This window comes from Equus quagga, chromosome 15, assembly GCF_021613505.1.
Source record: "Equus quagga isolate Etosha38 chromosome 15, UCLA_HA_Equagga_1.0, whole genome shotgun sequence".
In the NCBI taxonomy this organism is placed as follows: Eukaryota; Metazoa; Chordata; class Mammalia; order Perissodactyla; family Equidae; genus Equus; species Equus quagga.
In genome coordinates, this window is record NC_060281.1 from 61,085,784 (window position 1) to 61,103,833 (window position 18,050).

At 32.5% G+C, this 18,050-nt stretch overlaps 1 protein-coding gene across 1 annotated transcript in view; it reads left to right on the plus strand.

The window, feature by feature from the left end:
* GMDS (GDP-mannose 4,6-dehydratase) overlaps positions 1-18,050 on the plus strand; it is a 646,070-nt gene that overhangs the window by 160,307 nt on the left and 467,713 nt on the right. The gene's annotated exons all lie outside the window — the stretch shown is intronic.

An 18,050-nucleotide genomic window follows, 5' to 3' on the forward strand; every position in this document is an offset into this window, starting at 1 on the left:
GAGTCTCTGAAGATAACTAATTTTACTTAATAGCTATATAAGTTGATATAAGCTTATGTATTTTGTGAGGTTTAAAATTCTTATATTTTCATATGTAGTTCTTACATGTGCTCAGAGCAACATAAAATCACTCTATTTTGTTAGCAAGTAACTAATATTGAAATTATGAAGTTACTGTCACCAGGGCCTGGGGTAACAGTACCTTACGGGCAGAGGCTTTACTTGGTAAAGAGCAGTGAGTGCAACTTTGAGAACCGGAGTATTAATAAGGTGTGTTTGCATTTGGACCTAATATCCATGCACACTCTAGTGTGTCTGTTTCTGGAAAAATTAGCTCCCTTACAGGTGAAGTGAGAAGGCGAATGGAGCAAATATTGGATGCTTTTATTCTCTGTAGGTAGATGGCTGGGGTGAGACAAACGTCTACTCTAAGTGATGTGTTTTTGCTCTCTAAGCCTTCATTGCTTTTTGATCAATCCTTTTGTCGGTCACCTATGTAGACACCGTCCTATGATATTTAATAGATTTGGTAACCACGTTGGTCTTTTACAAGGCGAAATTGTAGTACAAAACCTTTTTCATTTTATAATTTAATGTTTGTGCTTACAGAGCATAAACTCCACTGTTGTAAATATGGCTAATCAGTTCATATGGTTCTTAGGAAGAAGTTTAGCATTTTTTATCTTATATTCATGAGGGTAGAGCGAGACTCTACGCTGCTGGTAGATCCCTGTGTGTCATCTGGCTCAGATTCTTCTTGGAAGCCTGTTACAGATATGAGCAATTGAATTCAAATCTAAAACCACTTAAAAAGTCCTTTATAGTCTAGTAAGAATTTATATGAGAGAGAACACCCTATGAAAATTCTCCTCTCCATGTTCAAATAGATTGTTCTGTTTTATTAGATCTAGGTGGTATTGTAATTTTGATAACAGCTAATAATGTTTGGAATTTTGCTTATAATTAGTGGACCACACAAAGGTATGTTTGTTGGGTTTTGCATTCTTAATCCACTTACAGTAGTGACTTATTTACTAAATGGAATCCAAAGTATTATTTTAGTTTTGCAGCAATTAAGCTAACATTAGTGCAAATAGCTAAATGTGCATGTTTACCTTAATATCAGTGACTGGTATTTTCGCTGTAAATATCTAGCAAGCAAGCATTTTTGCAACAAACATTTTTGCCACATAACTAATTGGCCGTAAGGCAATTTTGCCATAAAAGATTAAAAAAAAAAAATCACTGGTTGACAGTTTAGTGGGTTTTTTGGGTCACTTTGTTTTCACTTTTCCATTGATGGAATTTTTGCAGTTATTCCCATTGAATGTGATAGAAATCTTAGGTAGCTCTCATAATAGTCTCCACAGTGGTGGTGGTGATCTTAAAACAGCATTTCTTCCAGTTAACCATGTTTTATTGATGGCTTTATCGAGCTGAGAGATGACGATGATTTGCCCCAGGAATTGGTTTCTTATTTTGAAACACACTACAGTGGAGGAGAAAAAGAGGGCCGAGGGCCTCTTCTTTGAGGGCGCTGAGTTGAGCCCACATTTCCCATAGAACGAAGGCAAGTGCTTAGTTAGGCACAATCCACACACAAAAATAAAACCAGTTCTTTGTGCGGTGTTGCAATGAATCTACAAACGTACGTTTTACATATGTTCAAATATTTTGTATTTTGCAATAAAGACTTTTTAATTTTGTTATTCAGTTTTTTATGTTTCATTATGGCCTTTTAAATTAATATCCCTCTTTTGTTTTTCGTGATTTTATCTTTTACCCGAAATTGCCTTACGGCCAATTAGTTATGTGGTGAAAATGCTTGTGGCAAAGATGCTTTCGGCAAAAGTTCCTAGAACCCTTCATATCAATTTCTAGGTGTATGTATAAGGACAGATAGTAAACAAATAGTAAGTCCGTGAAGGTACTATGAGTGAGACTTGTTTTTTTTTCTTTTTGTCTTTTAATGGTGAATGGGAAACTTTTTGAATTCCCAATTAGATTGAAATATGTAATTTGCATAAATTAAGATGTAGACCTAAATAATACCTTGTTTAATACCACAGTTAGATGTATCTGACCCCCTCCCCACAAAAAACTTGTGTGTAATTTTAAGAATTTAAACTTAATTGCTCTTTTAAGAACACTTACTAGAGCTTGGTATCAAATATGATTCCTACTTTATTATTTTAGTACAAGTGGAGCTTATAAAATATATGTTTATAAAAAGTTAAAGTTGATCCTTAAAGTTGGTATAGTAAGATAAAATGAAACCTTTTCTATTTCAAAGAAGTTTAATGCATAAAATCTTTTTTTATTAATTTCTACTGTAAATTATTAATTGGATACCTTACCATTGCCAGCAAGAAATAAATTATAAGAAAATTGCTTTAATTTAGATTTCCATTTTTTGAAAAATGTATGGTATCAAAGATTAATAGGTTTCATTATGTTACTCTTTTTAGTAATATTCACATAATGGGTACGTTGTTTAGGGACGTTAATAAAAAAGTCATGCATGATGAATTTAAATTTGCTTTATTTACGAGTAAGTGTGCCTAAAGGCTTGGTTTGGCTTGTTTAAACTATGTTAAGTTTGTCATTAGAATAACTTAGACCGAGAATTCCTTAGAAAATGTTGAATTTTAAATGATGAGCTCAACTTCTATATGGTATATAGTGTTGTGATTAAAATGAAATGTTCACCAGATGACAAACATTGTGTTGACAGCAATTATGCAGTTATTGTAAATGGCAAATTACTAGAGGGGAGGCAGCCAGTGTGGGCTTTTCATTTTGTTTGATGTATTAGGGTGAAACCTTTTTCTGAGTTCTCTTTCCGCTCCCATCCCCATGTATTTTATTGGTGCTAGATTTAACAGTAAAAAGTCTTTTAGAAATCAGTAGTGTTGACAAAGTAAACCTTTGAGGAGCATTCTTTCAGACTGTTACCACACATCATTAGTCCTGATTGGAAATATCAATCTTTACCTTTACTGTGTGGATTATTACATGGTTCAGTAAAGTTTGTTGGTTTGTTTGTTTTGCTTAAAGTTCCAATATGGCTCACACTGCAGTGTTTTTCTTGTTTGTTTGTTTGACACTGACATTTGTCAGGACAAGTCAGAGCCAGCATGGTCAGTAGTGAAGGGAAGTTGAGGGGCTTTCTGTGGTTCTGATATATTTCTCCATCTTCCCTAGAGAAGAAGCATTTGAGTGTTTGACAGAGATTAATTGATTATTGCATCACAATATTTGAGTTTTTGGTAGTTTAAATAATGTGAGTAAATAGTTTTTTATCTGGTTGCTTTAAATTTAGTTTATGTTCAATATTATAGAAGTGTTTTGGCTTAATGATCATTTCATCATTTGGCAAGATATTTAGATTGCAATTTTGCAAAAATTGAATCATTTTATTGTCATCATTTAAGTGACTTAAAAGTTCCATTTTTCTTGTTAACTTTTTCTTTCCATCATAACTCTGTAGAAGTTGACATATTAGGTAAAATTTATCAACAGGAATAATGAAAAAACCTGTTGGTTTTGGTTTATGTTAAATAATGAATCTTCAGTACTTTTTCAGTTTTAGAAAGTTGCTTCACAGAGAAATAAGTAGAAATTCCTGATAAGCTTCTGCATTTTTGTGGGGAAGCAAATTATTCCTGAAGCTTTCCTTGTCATCTCTCTGGATTAGGGACGTGATTCTCTTTGAAAGGGAAAGTTTCTGGTGCTTGAAAGAGTGTTGTGCTCTTTTATACACATAGATGGCAGCAAAGTGTTACAGACAGCGGAAGTCAACCTTGTAGTTATAATGAAAGATGAGTGACAGTATAAACTGACTTCTATCAACGTAGCTGCCTGTGTCCTGAGTTAAACATAAAATAAGAAAGAAAGCCACTATTGATAACACAAGAATATAGGAGAACGAAGAAGGCAATGAGAAGCTATAATACACTGAATTTCTGGACAAATCCCAGGTGGGAAAACTTAATCTTTTAAGGTATGTCATCCACTCCTGTAAGATGATAGAAATCAGCTAAGATAATATGCATGTCAAAATAAAGAGACAGTGAAGGGCTGGGGGGCGGTAGGGTAAGAGGGAAGTAAAAGAGAAACCATACACAAGTTGCAGCGGCAAGTAATGGCCTGCTGCCTGCGGGTACTGTAGAGTTTGGCCTGCATGTCTCCTTCTTAGTTAAGCAAGTTACAAAGAGGAAATGTCAGTCCACGAATCAGGCAAACATTCCATGGGAACATTTGCTCAAATGTCAGCATTTTATAAAATAGAACTGCAGTCTATTATGGTCTGGTGCCCACACTGGATTTGCTGTTAAACACACAAGCACAACTATATTTCTTTAGAATGCGTTTGCAATTAACAAGTCGTTTTACGTCTTAATTAGTGTTCTAAATAATGACATCGTCACTGTAAAAGATGACAGTCATCATTATAATTAATATTTAATATGTATCTGCTTCTGAGGACCTTTCTGTCGCTTCCCACAGACTTCCAAGGTAATTTTCAAGTTTTAGAATTGAATTTGGTGAAATCACAGACATGAGGATCTAATGAAGTAAAATCGTATTTATTAGAAACCTGAGATATGGAAGTGAGTTAATAAAAAAGCAATTTGTAACATGTCCTGAACTATCGAATCCTGTCAGTATCTTACTACTTATAAACATAATAAGGACTCCTTAATACCTCTAAAGTAATGATAATGTTGTTCTGGAGAACATTTCCCCTACCCTTTAGTTTGTTCTGATCTGCTCTCATGCGATTTAGGACCACAGATTAATCTGTGTGTCACAAAATTGATTCCAAAGGTGTGTATAACAACTTGCTCAAATGCAATGTCTGGCAAGTCTCTCTTGTGACAGCAACTTATTTCTCACATAATTATTTTTTTAGTAAATTTGATATCTTAACAACCCTTTCCCTCATTTCTGGGTTCAAAAAATAACACTTAATATAATTTATTTCTCATACTTAATAAAGGCTTACTTGAGAGTTTTGCTGTTCACTCTCTAGCCGCTTCAAGCACACGAAGTTAGGAGGGAGTGTGGTTTGCAGGGTGTGTGGTGGTTTCCAGCCCCATTTACTGTGCACTGTAATGGGCCCCAGTGTTGTTTTAATGAAGCATAAAACATGTTCTTGTGCTGCTTGTTACTTATTAATGATTAAATGGCTATACTCTGTCACATATCAGTAGAAAAAAGAAGATACACACCTATGTATATGTTCTGGTTTTGTGTTTTTAACTATCTATTGTGCTAGCTTCAATTTGTGAGCACAGATAGGTCTATGTAACTCTAGTTATTTTAGTAGCGTAGGCTGTGTAAACACAAGAACTAAGAAAAATTTCACCTGGTCAGAATTCAAGTTTGATTCTGAACATGCCATTGTTTTATAATTTTGTGGGCTTCAGTTTAATTAATTAAATGGTATTTTTATAAGATGAATTTTCACTGTTATACATTTCTTCAAATCAAAGTCTAAGATGTTCGAATTAGTCACAATCATATATAAATTTCTTTATAAATCATTATGAAAATATCAAATATACCTGTTTTAGATTTAGATATCTAACTTAACATATGCTATTTGAAAACAACTTTTAACCAGAATATAATCTTTTGCAGGTGAGAGTGTACTTTTTCTTTTACACTTTTTTCTGTCTTCGGCAGTCATTAGATTTAGATTATATGCTTTTTCTTAATGGCATAGTTTCATGAAGATTATTTTATGTGACTTTTTCACTGCCGTAATTTTCATAAAGACAGTATTGCAACACCATTTCCTCCAACTACTTGGTTTGAAAGAATCATGTCTAAATTAGGCAAATCTTAACAGAAAAACATTGTTTTAAAACATTTTTTTAACCAGTATATTGATTTTCTTAATATTAGCACTGGCACATCAATTTTCTTTGATAAAATATTGTAAATATTTTACATAAATAATTGTGTTGAATAATTGAAGTTTTTTCAATTTGTATAACCTTTTAAGTGGATTTTAGAAAGCATGCACTTTATAAATAATTTTTGATGCACTTCTTAAACTAGAAAAACAGATGTTATGTGAGTTATAGAGGTCTTTCAAAATTTTATTGTCATCTTATAACCAATTGTAATTTATGATGGCTTTACATTTGTAAAATGACTAAATCTTACAAAATCTTAGATATTTGAAATTTTCCACTGTAACGATAGTTTATCCAATACTTGTCTTGAATACTTCTTTTTCTTATGTGTGTTAACTTTTGTGTAATTAATTAAGTAGCATTCCCATTGATCAATAAAAATAGAGTGCACTGTGTTGTTTGGAATTGTATTGTCAAAATAATTGTGCAAATAATTTGTAGCTTTTCTTTCTTAGTATGCTGAAATTGTGCTTTAAAAAAAATCTGATAAACATATTTTAAAATATAAATTTTTAAAATTATTTAAATTGATAGATGAGAGAGACCATAATCCCGAAGCATATTTTCTGATGTGACCATTGTTTTTCATGAAGTATTAATAATCAGTGGAAAAGTTAATTTAATGTAAATGCCCTAAAGTCCAATTTTGGCCCGAAATTTATCCTGTTAAAAATTCTTTTTCATTTTTTATCGGCTGCATCTTTATTTTTGGATTGAACAGTTAAGTTCATAAATGTATCTTGTATAGTTTGTCTTCTTTGAGTAATGATTTCACGTGGATTTGATATGCTCTCTCTCATTTTGTGGGAGATTCTTTTATATCTCTAGTTCCCACTCTCTCTCTCTGCCTGCTGCTTTCTTTCTCGGTTTCTTCTGGAGGATTTCGCTTATCAAGTTGAACATCTTTTATGATGATGAGTCTTGGTGGTGCAACTTTATTGGCCGTAGGATCCAGAGACTAATCCATAAAGCAGTTACAAAAGTCTTCAAAGTGTGAAATATTAGCTTGTAATTTTTTCTTGAGTTTTCTCTTTTGACAGCTTCATTGAATTTTTTTTTCTTTTTTTGTACTTTCTCTGCTATGCTAATTCTGAAAGAATTTATAGATATGTCATTTGGGAAATGATATATTTTAACTGACAGCATTAATATCCCAGTTACACAGTTATCTGGTATGAGATTTTAAATTGCAAATGAGTAAAAAATTTGTTCTTTATAATGTAGTATAAATGACATTTAATACTTTTAGTAAATACTTTTTAGTAAAATTTTGACATTTGAATAGTCGCATTTTTTAAAAAAGGAATCTCAATGTTAGCTCATGAAATATTTAATAGAAATATTGCAGATTAATTTTGTCTTCTTTCATAATAAAATAGAAGTTTACAAAGAGTTTTTACTCATCTTACTCTTGTATTCTTAAAGAACATACTAATATGTTTTTAGTGAAACTAGTTCTCTGGATAAGAATTACGTTTCTATGTGTAAAACAACAATAAAGTTTAGAGATTTAGTGCTTGCCTTTTCAGGGTCATTTCGTTTTCTCCACTGTAGTAATCTTAATTCCAGATGTTAGCACATGACATTCGTGTAGTGTTCAATCACGTTTGTTTGAGGTTTTTTTAAATATTAGCTCTGTGATCTGATGCTATATGTAGTATCATGATTTCTCAGTTGTATAGATTTTGTTGCTGCCGTTTACTTATTTGCAGTCTTCCATCTGTGTTAGTTAAACTAAAGACATTTATTTGTTGCCACATATCAAATCCCTTACTGAATAATTTGCGGTTTCTTTAAATTGTATTGTGACTTCAGACCTTTATGAACAGAGCTTCATAAAATTAAATAGTTTGTTGCACATACAGATACCTTAATGAAACATCACTATAATGATGAAAATATTGATTGTGGAACATTTAAGACATTAAGAAAACATACTTAAATGTAGTTAACGTCAGAAAATTCATAAATTGTTTAATCTCTTAAAAATTTGTAATAAATCTAAAAGATGACTACAGGGTTGACACACGAACCACGGATTTCACTATATTGACAATTTATGTATTTTTATTTAACCCAGTTTTAATTATATAATTACTAAATATATGATTTAAGCCTCATCTACCTTATATCTGTGATTGACATATTGAAATGTACTTTTTCTTTATGAGGAGAAATAAGAAGAATTTAGATTTGGCAGAGTCTTTTTAGTCACGTAAAGCAAACTTCTGATAAAAACGTAACTTTTCTGGGCCTCCATTTCCTCATCTGTAAAATGGGGTGTGAGACTTTGGGAAGTAGGGAAGAGTTAGGTTATATGCTCTCAAAGGTCTCTTTCAACTCTAAAATTCTGTTCATGTGATTTGTTTTCCGGTGGTATTATGCTTATCAATATAAATTATGTCTTGCCTAAGGTAAGCGTGTTAATAAAAACTTAAGGATGAAAAGTTCAATCTCTTTTAAAAACTGTGCTTTTTGGGAAGAATCAGTTGACAGATTTTAGTATATAATGGTTTTCTCAAGAAATATTTGAAGTCCTCATTTAAAGTAGGCTTATACCTTTTAAAAAATTTACTACAGAAGAGCAGAAACTCTGAGATGGAAAAAGCGTGATACTCCATTTTGTCAGAAAGTGCAAACTAATCTTGAGTGCTCTGTAGGCTGTTGATCACACTCTGACCGTGGGAATCTCTTATCTAGAGAAAATCGATGTGTGAATATTTTAAGTAAAAGAGAAATTGGAATGAAGTAAATAAGCTGGTTTTCTAAATAGTACATGCTAATTTTTCTTAAATGTAAATATATATATATTATAAATGATTCTGAGGCATGTAAATAAATTTAGGTTCAGTATTAATTTGTTTCCATATTTCGCTTTGGTAGTTAGTCTTTATTTCTTAAAATTTGTAGAAAATTGCAGTAGAATCTGTTGTGCACCAAACTTGTTAATCGGAGTCAAGCAAACATACCTATTTTCGTGCCCTAAATATATTGAATATGCAGTTTGTGATTATGGAAACTAAGCTTCTAAATATTGTAAGTGAATTTTATTAAAGTACAACTTTTCGTAAATTTCTGTTTAATGAATTGTTTCTTTTTTGGTGGGGGTAGGGGTTTGTTTGGAGAAGTAGTTAAGTTCAAAGTATATGTTTGATTCGTAGGATTATAGAGTTTGTCACTTATCCTTACTGGCGGCTCTACTAAATGTGTGCTAAATGGGAGTTTATAACTTGAAATGTGGTGGTTAAATATAGACAATAATTTTATAAGGCAAAAAGTGAAAGTTTAAAAAAATGTCTCTTTAAAAGATAACACTATAATTTCACTAGTACAGCCCAAATTCATCTAGCAGAAAAATAATAATTGTTTTAATTTCCAAAGTGTTCCTTTTTGTTAATCTTAATAAGGAATTGCTGTTTATTCCTAGGGTTTATAAAAGTCAGAGAATAATACTACATATTAATAAAAACATGTATTCTCCTCTTAACTATCAGTGTATGTAAATGTTACATCCCCGGTGAAAGACGGCAACATTATAAGTGGCACAGATTCAATTATTTTTAAGTCATCCAGATTCCTTTTCCATTTAATGCCATTTCATGCATTTAAGGTGACAAACTTGTTTTTAGATTGTTCTTTTAAGCTTATTATCCAGTTTTATTTTAACCCCAATTAGGGCATTCCTAAAATATTTACTGTGAGCTTTTTATGTTTCCTTATGTGACATGTAGAAATCTTAGAAGTTTTGTGCAGGGATTGCTGTAAGTGTAACTCACATAATCATGTGAAAATTAGATTTTTTTCCACCTTTCTTTTATGTAATTACCATAAAGATTTAAGAGTTTGTTTCTAATGAAATTATAAATTACATACAAATTCTTAGATTAGTCTTTGTCTTTTCTATCTTTAATAAAATCTTAAAAATTTTCCAATAGATTACTTTTTTGTGACTTAAATTTTTATTATTTGAAGAGCAGTTATAAAAATAAGGTATAATTTTTTAAATATCACCCTTGCTTATTTATTTTTACTAATATAAGGAAATATTTAATCAGCTTTATGCTTTGTTTTCTCATGCTTTTGGTAGCTTATTGAAATTTTTTTCTTTTTTTAAGCTATGGTACTAAATTTAGAAAATACCTGAAAATTAATTATAGACTGTAATTAATGGCAACAGTTTATTTGACATTACTTTTGTTGTCACTATCCTAACCATCTAGACTGGTCACCACCTTCTTGTAACTGGAAGATACTAGTCTAATTCCTTCATTTTACATATGAGATAACTGAGTCTTAAAGAAATTTAGCTCCTTGCCTTGGGTTGCCCTAGGTCAAACAGCTAGTTTATGTGGGGCAGAACCAGGACTAGAGTTAAGGCTTTCTTACTCTTTATTCCGAGCTAAATCTGCTCCACCCATTACCTCTCACTTTCTTTGTCAAAGTATGACATGGATGGATTGCTTGGAATTCTTTCAAAGCCTTTCCTGGATGATAATGATGGCAAAGATTTCAAGGATTTGTCAGGAGCCACTAATACATATTGTGATAGCAGTTTAAGGGGGAAAAAGGTAGATTTATTACTAATAAAACATTAAAACTCTTATATTTAAAGCCAAACATAATTTATATTCATTTTCACCCCTCATTGCTCTACCTGTCTATTTTTGATTTAAACTACCACCCTCTTTCTCTTCCCTACAGTATTCATCCTCCTCCTGGCCATCTCCCACACCGCCACTCCCTTCAGTACATAGGTGGTAAAGGCCTAGAGTTGTTAAAGGGCTTTGACTAGAACCATCTGTTTTGCTCTCTCTCAAAAACAATAGACTAGGCATTATTCCATGGGGAGTAGGGGTTATGTATACACTTACCTATAATAATAAAATATAAAAATAGAAAATTTTCAGATTCCGAAAATCCAGTGATCTGTAACAGCCTCTTTTGGACTTCTGGGTATTCTTGCAATTCTTTTGTTCATTTATTACCTGGAACTTTCAAACTTGTATGGTTTATTTTTCCTTTTCCTTTCAAATAGCATTATTTTCTTTGTACAGCTTGATAACATTAAGATGAAACCTGTTAAATAGGTTCACATTGTCTATCAATATATACACATTATGCATCTGTCTTTAGTAACTGTCTTTTTAAAAAAGACAAAAAACTTACTCTTTGACTCTTACATATATGGATGTTTTTAAATATAAAACTTGCAATCACTAACTTAAATGGTCTCTAGATGTGTATACACACCTGACTAAAATGTAAGGTTCATGCTCGCATATTATGGCATGTGCTCGTTATGACTTGATTGGGATTTTAATGAGATAACAATACTTCAGAATTGTTACCCATCTGTTTGAATTGGGAGCCTCCCTGTTTGACACAGGTCAAATAGGTTTTTACTGTTCCCAGGATGGTGAGAAGTGTTTTTTTCTCCTTGCTTTTGATTACTCCTAGAATTAGTGAGCAATATGTGAACTTCGTGGCTAGAGAACCTATTGAAATATTTTTTAGAACTAACCATACATTGCTCTTAATGATTTTGAACTGCTCTTGACCTGCTAACAGCTGTTACCCAACTTGTCATTTTCCTTAAAATGGCAAACCATTAATATAGTGGTTTCCACTACATTAGTTAACATTAAGATTTTTATTTCTGGAACAGACACAGTGAATGTTTCCCTTATTGGGTTGAGCTTAAACTGTGCTCAAGTTTACAAGTGTGTTGTGTTTTCTTAAAACCTAAACAAATTCTAGTAATAGAAGAAAAATGAGTTAAATATATGTATTTTTATTTGGAAATCATTAAATATATTTTATTTCTCTGTACAGATAGTATGCTACTTCAAGACAACCTGATGTATAAAAACCTTAATTTAGAAAACAAATTAGGATTTTTTAACTATAAAATGAATATTTACTTTATAAAATAATTCATTTTGGGGTTCTTTTTAATAAACTGTGTCACTTTACTAAATATTAAAATCTATCCTTTTATTCTGTAAATTAGAGGACAGTTATATAATGTCATAGCTGTGTCTCTGATTAATAACAGGGTTGAACTCTATATAGTTATTAGATATTCCGGTGTTTCTTTCTGTGAAATGCCTTTTCCTATACTTTGTCCGTTCAGTTCTTCTACCATTTTTATTGCTGATTTATGGGAATTCCTGTAAATCTTTTATGTTATGTATGTTGCTAATACATTCTTTCAATTTGTCACTTCTGTGCTTTGTCTGTGGTGTCCTTCACTGAAGATAAATCTCAAATTTTTTTGAGATTGAACCCCCCTTTTTGGGTTGATTTATGTGATTTGTTTGAGAAATCCTCTTTTGGATAGCATACTTTCTCTATTAGGTTCCACAATTGCTGGGAATCTTTCAGCTTCTTTAAAAGTTGTCATCCAGTACATGAGGTATATTGTTGAAAGAATTCATACAGTAGATTGGGTTAAACCAGATGACCTCCAAGATTCCTTCCAACTCTACAATTTACAGAGAGATTAAAAATAAAGGACTATATAGTGTAAAATATGCACCAAATTTGCAGGAGACACATTATATTTCATTGAATCTGACACCATTGATTTTCAGATGCCTTATTATTTTATGTACCATTAAAAAAGATAAGCTTTTCTGGTTAAACTATGACACAATTCTTTAAAAAAAACTTAAAATTTTTTTATTTTATACTTATTGGAAAGCTCACTTAGATTTATCGAGACAGATTTGCATTGAATTTTACTCTTATGCACATATCAAAAACAAAATAAAGTGAAATAAATTGGTTACTGTGTAAGAAAATACTGATTTGTGACATTCCTCCAGTGACAAATATCTTCTTAAGTTAATGACAAATTTGTGTCCCACTGTGTCCCATTTTAGTTCCTTTCTATGTACAATAACTTTTTGTTTTAATGCTAAATGATAGTGTGATTAAAGGTAAGGTGTGTAATACCTGCAATGCACACTACTTAACTGAGGTAACAACAGCGTGAACAGCAGTGACCACCTGTGCATAAGGTCAGGCATTGGCAACTACAGCACGACCACTACCTGGCTGACCACGGTTATGCGATACCATCAATTGTAAGGTGCAGTCTGATTTTAGAGATATTAAAATGTGAAAAAATATCCTCTGTAGAATATATGCCATTCTGTGCTGTGTTGTAAAGCAAGGTGCGTGTGTGTAGTGCTTTGAGGGAGTGTGCTGTCTGTTCTGCAGTTTCCAAATTAGTGGAGGAAATGACCATGTGTCTTACTTTTAATGAGAAATTCTGTATAGAATTCTGTTTTATTTTCAGTGTTGGTATAGTTGTGCTGCCTGTACCTTACCTTAGTTGGCTTAACAAATTGTGGAATCTGTCACTTGGAAGAGATTTTCTAGTAGTCTCTTCTCTTCTTTTGGGTAGTGCAGGCATCCTTTCTGTAGCTTCCTCCCTGACTGTATGAGCTCATTTATCCTTCTGCCTTCGCCAGCAGCCTGCTCTGTGCTTTCCCTAAAGAAAGGTCTCTATATTAAACCCAAATCCACTTCTTTCCAACCTCTGTACCATTGATTCTAGCTATCCTCAACTCCCAAACTTCACCAAGGTGTCTATCCCTCTTTTCATTTTACTTCCATTTAAAATTTTGGATGTAGCCTTAAATCTTCCTTTTATCCTCTGAGTACTTAGTTTATTAGTATCTCTTATAAAAGCATATGGCACTTCAGGGCTGCCATCTTCTCTTTTCATGCAATCTAGAGTCATAGTTGGCTTTATTAGCAGTCACACCATGCTATTGAGTGACAGTTAAAATGCCTAAGTTTTTCTCAGATTTATGGCCCATTAGCTGTGTTTCCTTCTGCCCTACTTTTGTAGTTTAACATTTGACTTAGTGGAGGAAGCACTTCAGATTTACTTTTGTTAAGTTGCCATCTTATAGATCTAAATTAAATTCTTCCACTCTTTAGTGATTAAATAGTTAAAAGCTTTATTCTATTGTACATTGTCTGATATAGTTGTAATCATTTCTAACATTATCATTTTCTAATTTGGTCAGCATGTTTTATAAGTGTGTGTCCTCTTCACTGATGTGTGTTGAACAGAACAGACTTCAGCAGAGAGTCCTTGTTGCATCCAGCAGTGTCTTTCCCATAGATGTATATGGAAATTGGTCTGTTGCTCCCTTTGGGTGTGGTCATGTAGCCAGTTTGGAGTCTCCTTGTTTTCTCACAAGGGCTGCATTTCATTATCTTGTCTACATGAATATCATGAAGAACTTTATCAAGGCTTGAAGATTGTTGGATTATCACAGGATTGTTTCTTGAGAAATCTGTCTTCCACCTTAAGCACTGTTTTCCCATTATACCAGGTCTTTTAAGTTTTTAAATGAAATTTTGTTTTTAAGTTATGAAAGTAACAGCTAACGCAAATTTGGAAAACCGAAAAATGTTACCTAAAATATTAACACTGGAACCTACATTTTGCTGGGTTTTTTTTCTGCTTTTCTTTCTAGTCTGCTGACTTACGTAGAATCATAATATGCATTCAATTTTGTATCCTTTTAATATTTAAAGTTGTATAAAGCAATTCTTTTATTTTTTTACGGTAAGCAGCATTTCAGTGGCTGTATAATCTTACATGAGTCTTTCAATTTGAAGAATGATGCAGAATGGTTTTTTAACTTTACATTTATTTCGAGCATTATAATTAAAGTGCTTTCTTATGCGTTTTTCTTGTTTGTTTGGATCCTCTCCCTGACTATCTCTAATAGGTAGTGTTACAGTCATTAACTACTCCCTCCAGTTCAGGCATTAGGTTAAACCTTTGCTGACTATATGAAATGCCTTGGACATTACTTTTAAGATAAATCTATGTTTTTGTTTTCTCATAATTTTTATTCCTATTTTACAAGTCATAGAATACATAATGCAAAAAAACAAATTTTTGTTCTGTTTATCTGTATTTTTTTTCCAAGTGTTTTCTTTGTCTTCTTTTAAATATGAAAGAATGTTTCATGGTCTTATAGACTTGTTTTTCTTTTAAAATAGAAATTTCTAAAAACCTGAGAGGAATAGCATAGGCTAAATTATGTTTGAATTTAATTCTCAGTCCATTTAGTTACCTCTGGAAAGACTGGTCACACTGGAAATAGAATTGGTGGTGAGGCTATAGGTTTTCTGCTTTGCCTTACTTTTATAGTTTTGGCATATTTCAGTGAGCAAGTTCAAAATGTAGCCCAGAAGATGGATAATGAATAATGTCTGTTCTATAAATTTGTATAATCTGATAACTATTGTTTTAATACACATACGTCTCTGTATTTTCTGACAACCTCCCAGTGTCTTTTCTTATCCATCAAACATTCTGCTTTATTTAGAACATCATTTATATTGCCATGAGATTAAAAGTTGTTCTTTTTTCTGGGATGTGTAAAATGCCCAACTTCTACCTGTGGAGTTCTGGATGAGCTTTTTGTCTTAGTGTCAGGAGAAATGCACTGGGTTCTGAGTCTCTCTATTTCATTTTAACGATATGTTTGTAGTATTTTTTTCTTCCGTGCTCACTGATAGGGATATCAGTGATGGAACATCTTCTATAACATGTCTCCACATTTCTTAGAACTGTAGCATCTCAGCATCTTAAAAAGTCGTCTAGCTTCACTCTGCATCTGGCATTTGACTGTTCCCTGCATTTCAAAACTCACCTGTTATGTACAATGTGACAGGCACTAAAACTATACCAGGCACTACGTAAGTACCAGGAAAATAGAAATAATTATGGTAGTCCCTATCTTCTATCCACTATACGTTAGTGTAGGTAAATATTGCAATAGGAGAACACAAAAAGTACTGCATGATCTTGGATGAGGAAATGGTTACTTCTAAGGATGGGAGGGGTTTGGAGGAAAAGATAGTGTCAGGGAAAATTATAGAAAGGGAGCTACATTTGAGCTAGAGTGATTGAAGCTATATTTTACCAGCTGGTCAAAGAAGGGAACTGGGTCAGGGTGAACCGCACAAACTGAGGCATGATTGTGTGGCAGTGCATGAGATACTCAGTAAGAACTAACATGCATACCCTGGGAGAGGAATTTATGCCACTGCTATTGCTTGTCATAACAATCGGTTTCATCCTCAGACAATTCTGTTTGAAAATCTCCCTCTCCGTAGCTTGTTTTCATCCACTGTTTCTAGTTTTTCCCTGAGAATTCATGCAAAAGAAATCCAATTATTTTGTTATATTTCTACTCTCTTAATTTGGAAAAGGTTATTGTTCTCATGCAGACACCCTTCCCCCCCAACTTTGGCCCCAACTGTCTCTCCTCATGGGCACACAACCCTATTTCCTGTAGTTGTTCTTTCCATCATGCAGATTCAAGGTCCCATGACTGTCTTGATTCTTGTCTGCCTAATGCATCCCATTTGCTTTTATCCTTCTTAAGATATAATGCTCAGAATTAAATTCTTTATACTAGGTTGTGGCCTAACTGGTGTGGAAACAAGTAAGACTACATTTTCTTTGTTCTAGTGACTAAACTTCTGTTTTTCAGACCAAGATTGTGGAATCCTTTTTTGGTAACTATATCCAACTGTCCCATTGTCCATTTATATTAAGTGCTTAAACTGTAGTTGTAGCTCATTATCATTGGATATGTATGGAGATCCTGTTTATAAAAAACAAAAAATAAAAACTCGATAGAATTTGAGTACCAGCAATGGAAAATGTAAGAACTAAGTTCAATTCCCCTGAAAATATTTTAATGTGTTTTGATTGGTTGAACTTGTTAAAAGTATGAGGCTATGTATTATACAGCTGATGGTATTTTGGATCTCCTTTTGATATGTGTTGGTTTCACATCTATCCAGACATCTGGGGAGGATATTTCAGACCGCATTGGGTTTTCTATCAGCATACTTTAAAAGTAAGGAATTCCAGCCAAACATTATGAAGTCTTCTATACTATAAACCAAGAAGCAATTTAGTTGGCAACTCAAAAGTAGAATGTAGAATGAAAATGAAATGAGATAAATTCCCCCCAGAGGCAGTCCACATTGTACACCCTAAAGGGATGAATGCTGATATTGTACGTAAAGTGTGCTTTTATAAAAGTTTGGAACTTCCAAATATTTGTCATGGCAATGTTTTATACTTAAATCACGTAATACAGTGTCATTTTTCCTTTTAGTTCTGTTAGGCTGATAGTTTGAACGAATAAGTGCTGCAACCTTGAAACTTCAGCTAAATCCTTCTTTAAGACTCTAAAGCATATACTCCACTTCAGTTGTGGAGGAGTTGTTCAAATTATTTTATGCCATTATAAACGTAGTAAGAGTTCAGATATTTTAAAATATTTGTTTTAATTTGAACTAGTATCTATATAAATCAAAGTACCTGTCCAAAAACTTTTGGTTTTTATACCACTATAATTAAGCCTGAGAAGCAAAGTCTTTTGGTTTTGTTGTTCTAGCTTATGATTGAAATCCTAGAAAGCAATGTAAAACAGGTCATTTTATAAATATAGAAGTTTTAAAAACCTATTCTTATTTATTTAGATTAAATGTTGCTTTCAAAATTTAAGAGATTTGTTGATATTTGGAATGTACTTCGTTAGGAGTCTTTTATATGTATCCGTTGGTTGCTGGCCTAATAAAGTAATTTAGTTTTTAGTGGTAAATATCTTTGTTTATAACTATCAAATGAATATGTTAATCTCAGTTTTGAAAATACTTCTTTTTTTCCTAAATATAGGAATTTCTTATACTTGTTTCCTTCTGATTGCCAGCAGATTTTTGACCAGTTATTTTCATAGTTTACCACAAGACTTTCTGTGTATAGAGATTTGAGTTCATTGTTTTGTTCTAGATTCAGGAATGTTGTAGACTAGATTGATTGGGTCAAATCCGCTATCGAAAACAACTGAAAATACAGTATAAAAAATATCTTAAATCTCCTTAAAATAACTGAAGAATAAAAAAGATAGTAAGCAATTATCAGGCTAATACTAATGGGAGAGTAGGAGAGGTAAGCTACACATTCAGAGTGTTTTAATCCTGAGAGCATTTGCCCATTTGGCAAATTGGAACTTAATTTTGACAGTCTTGTTGATGAGAGAGACAGATATCAAAGGGCTACATCAT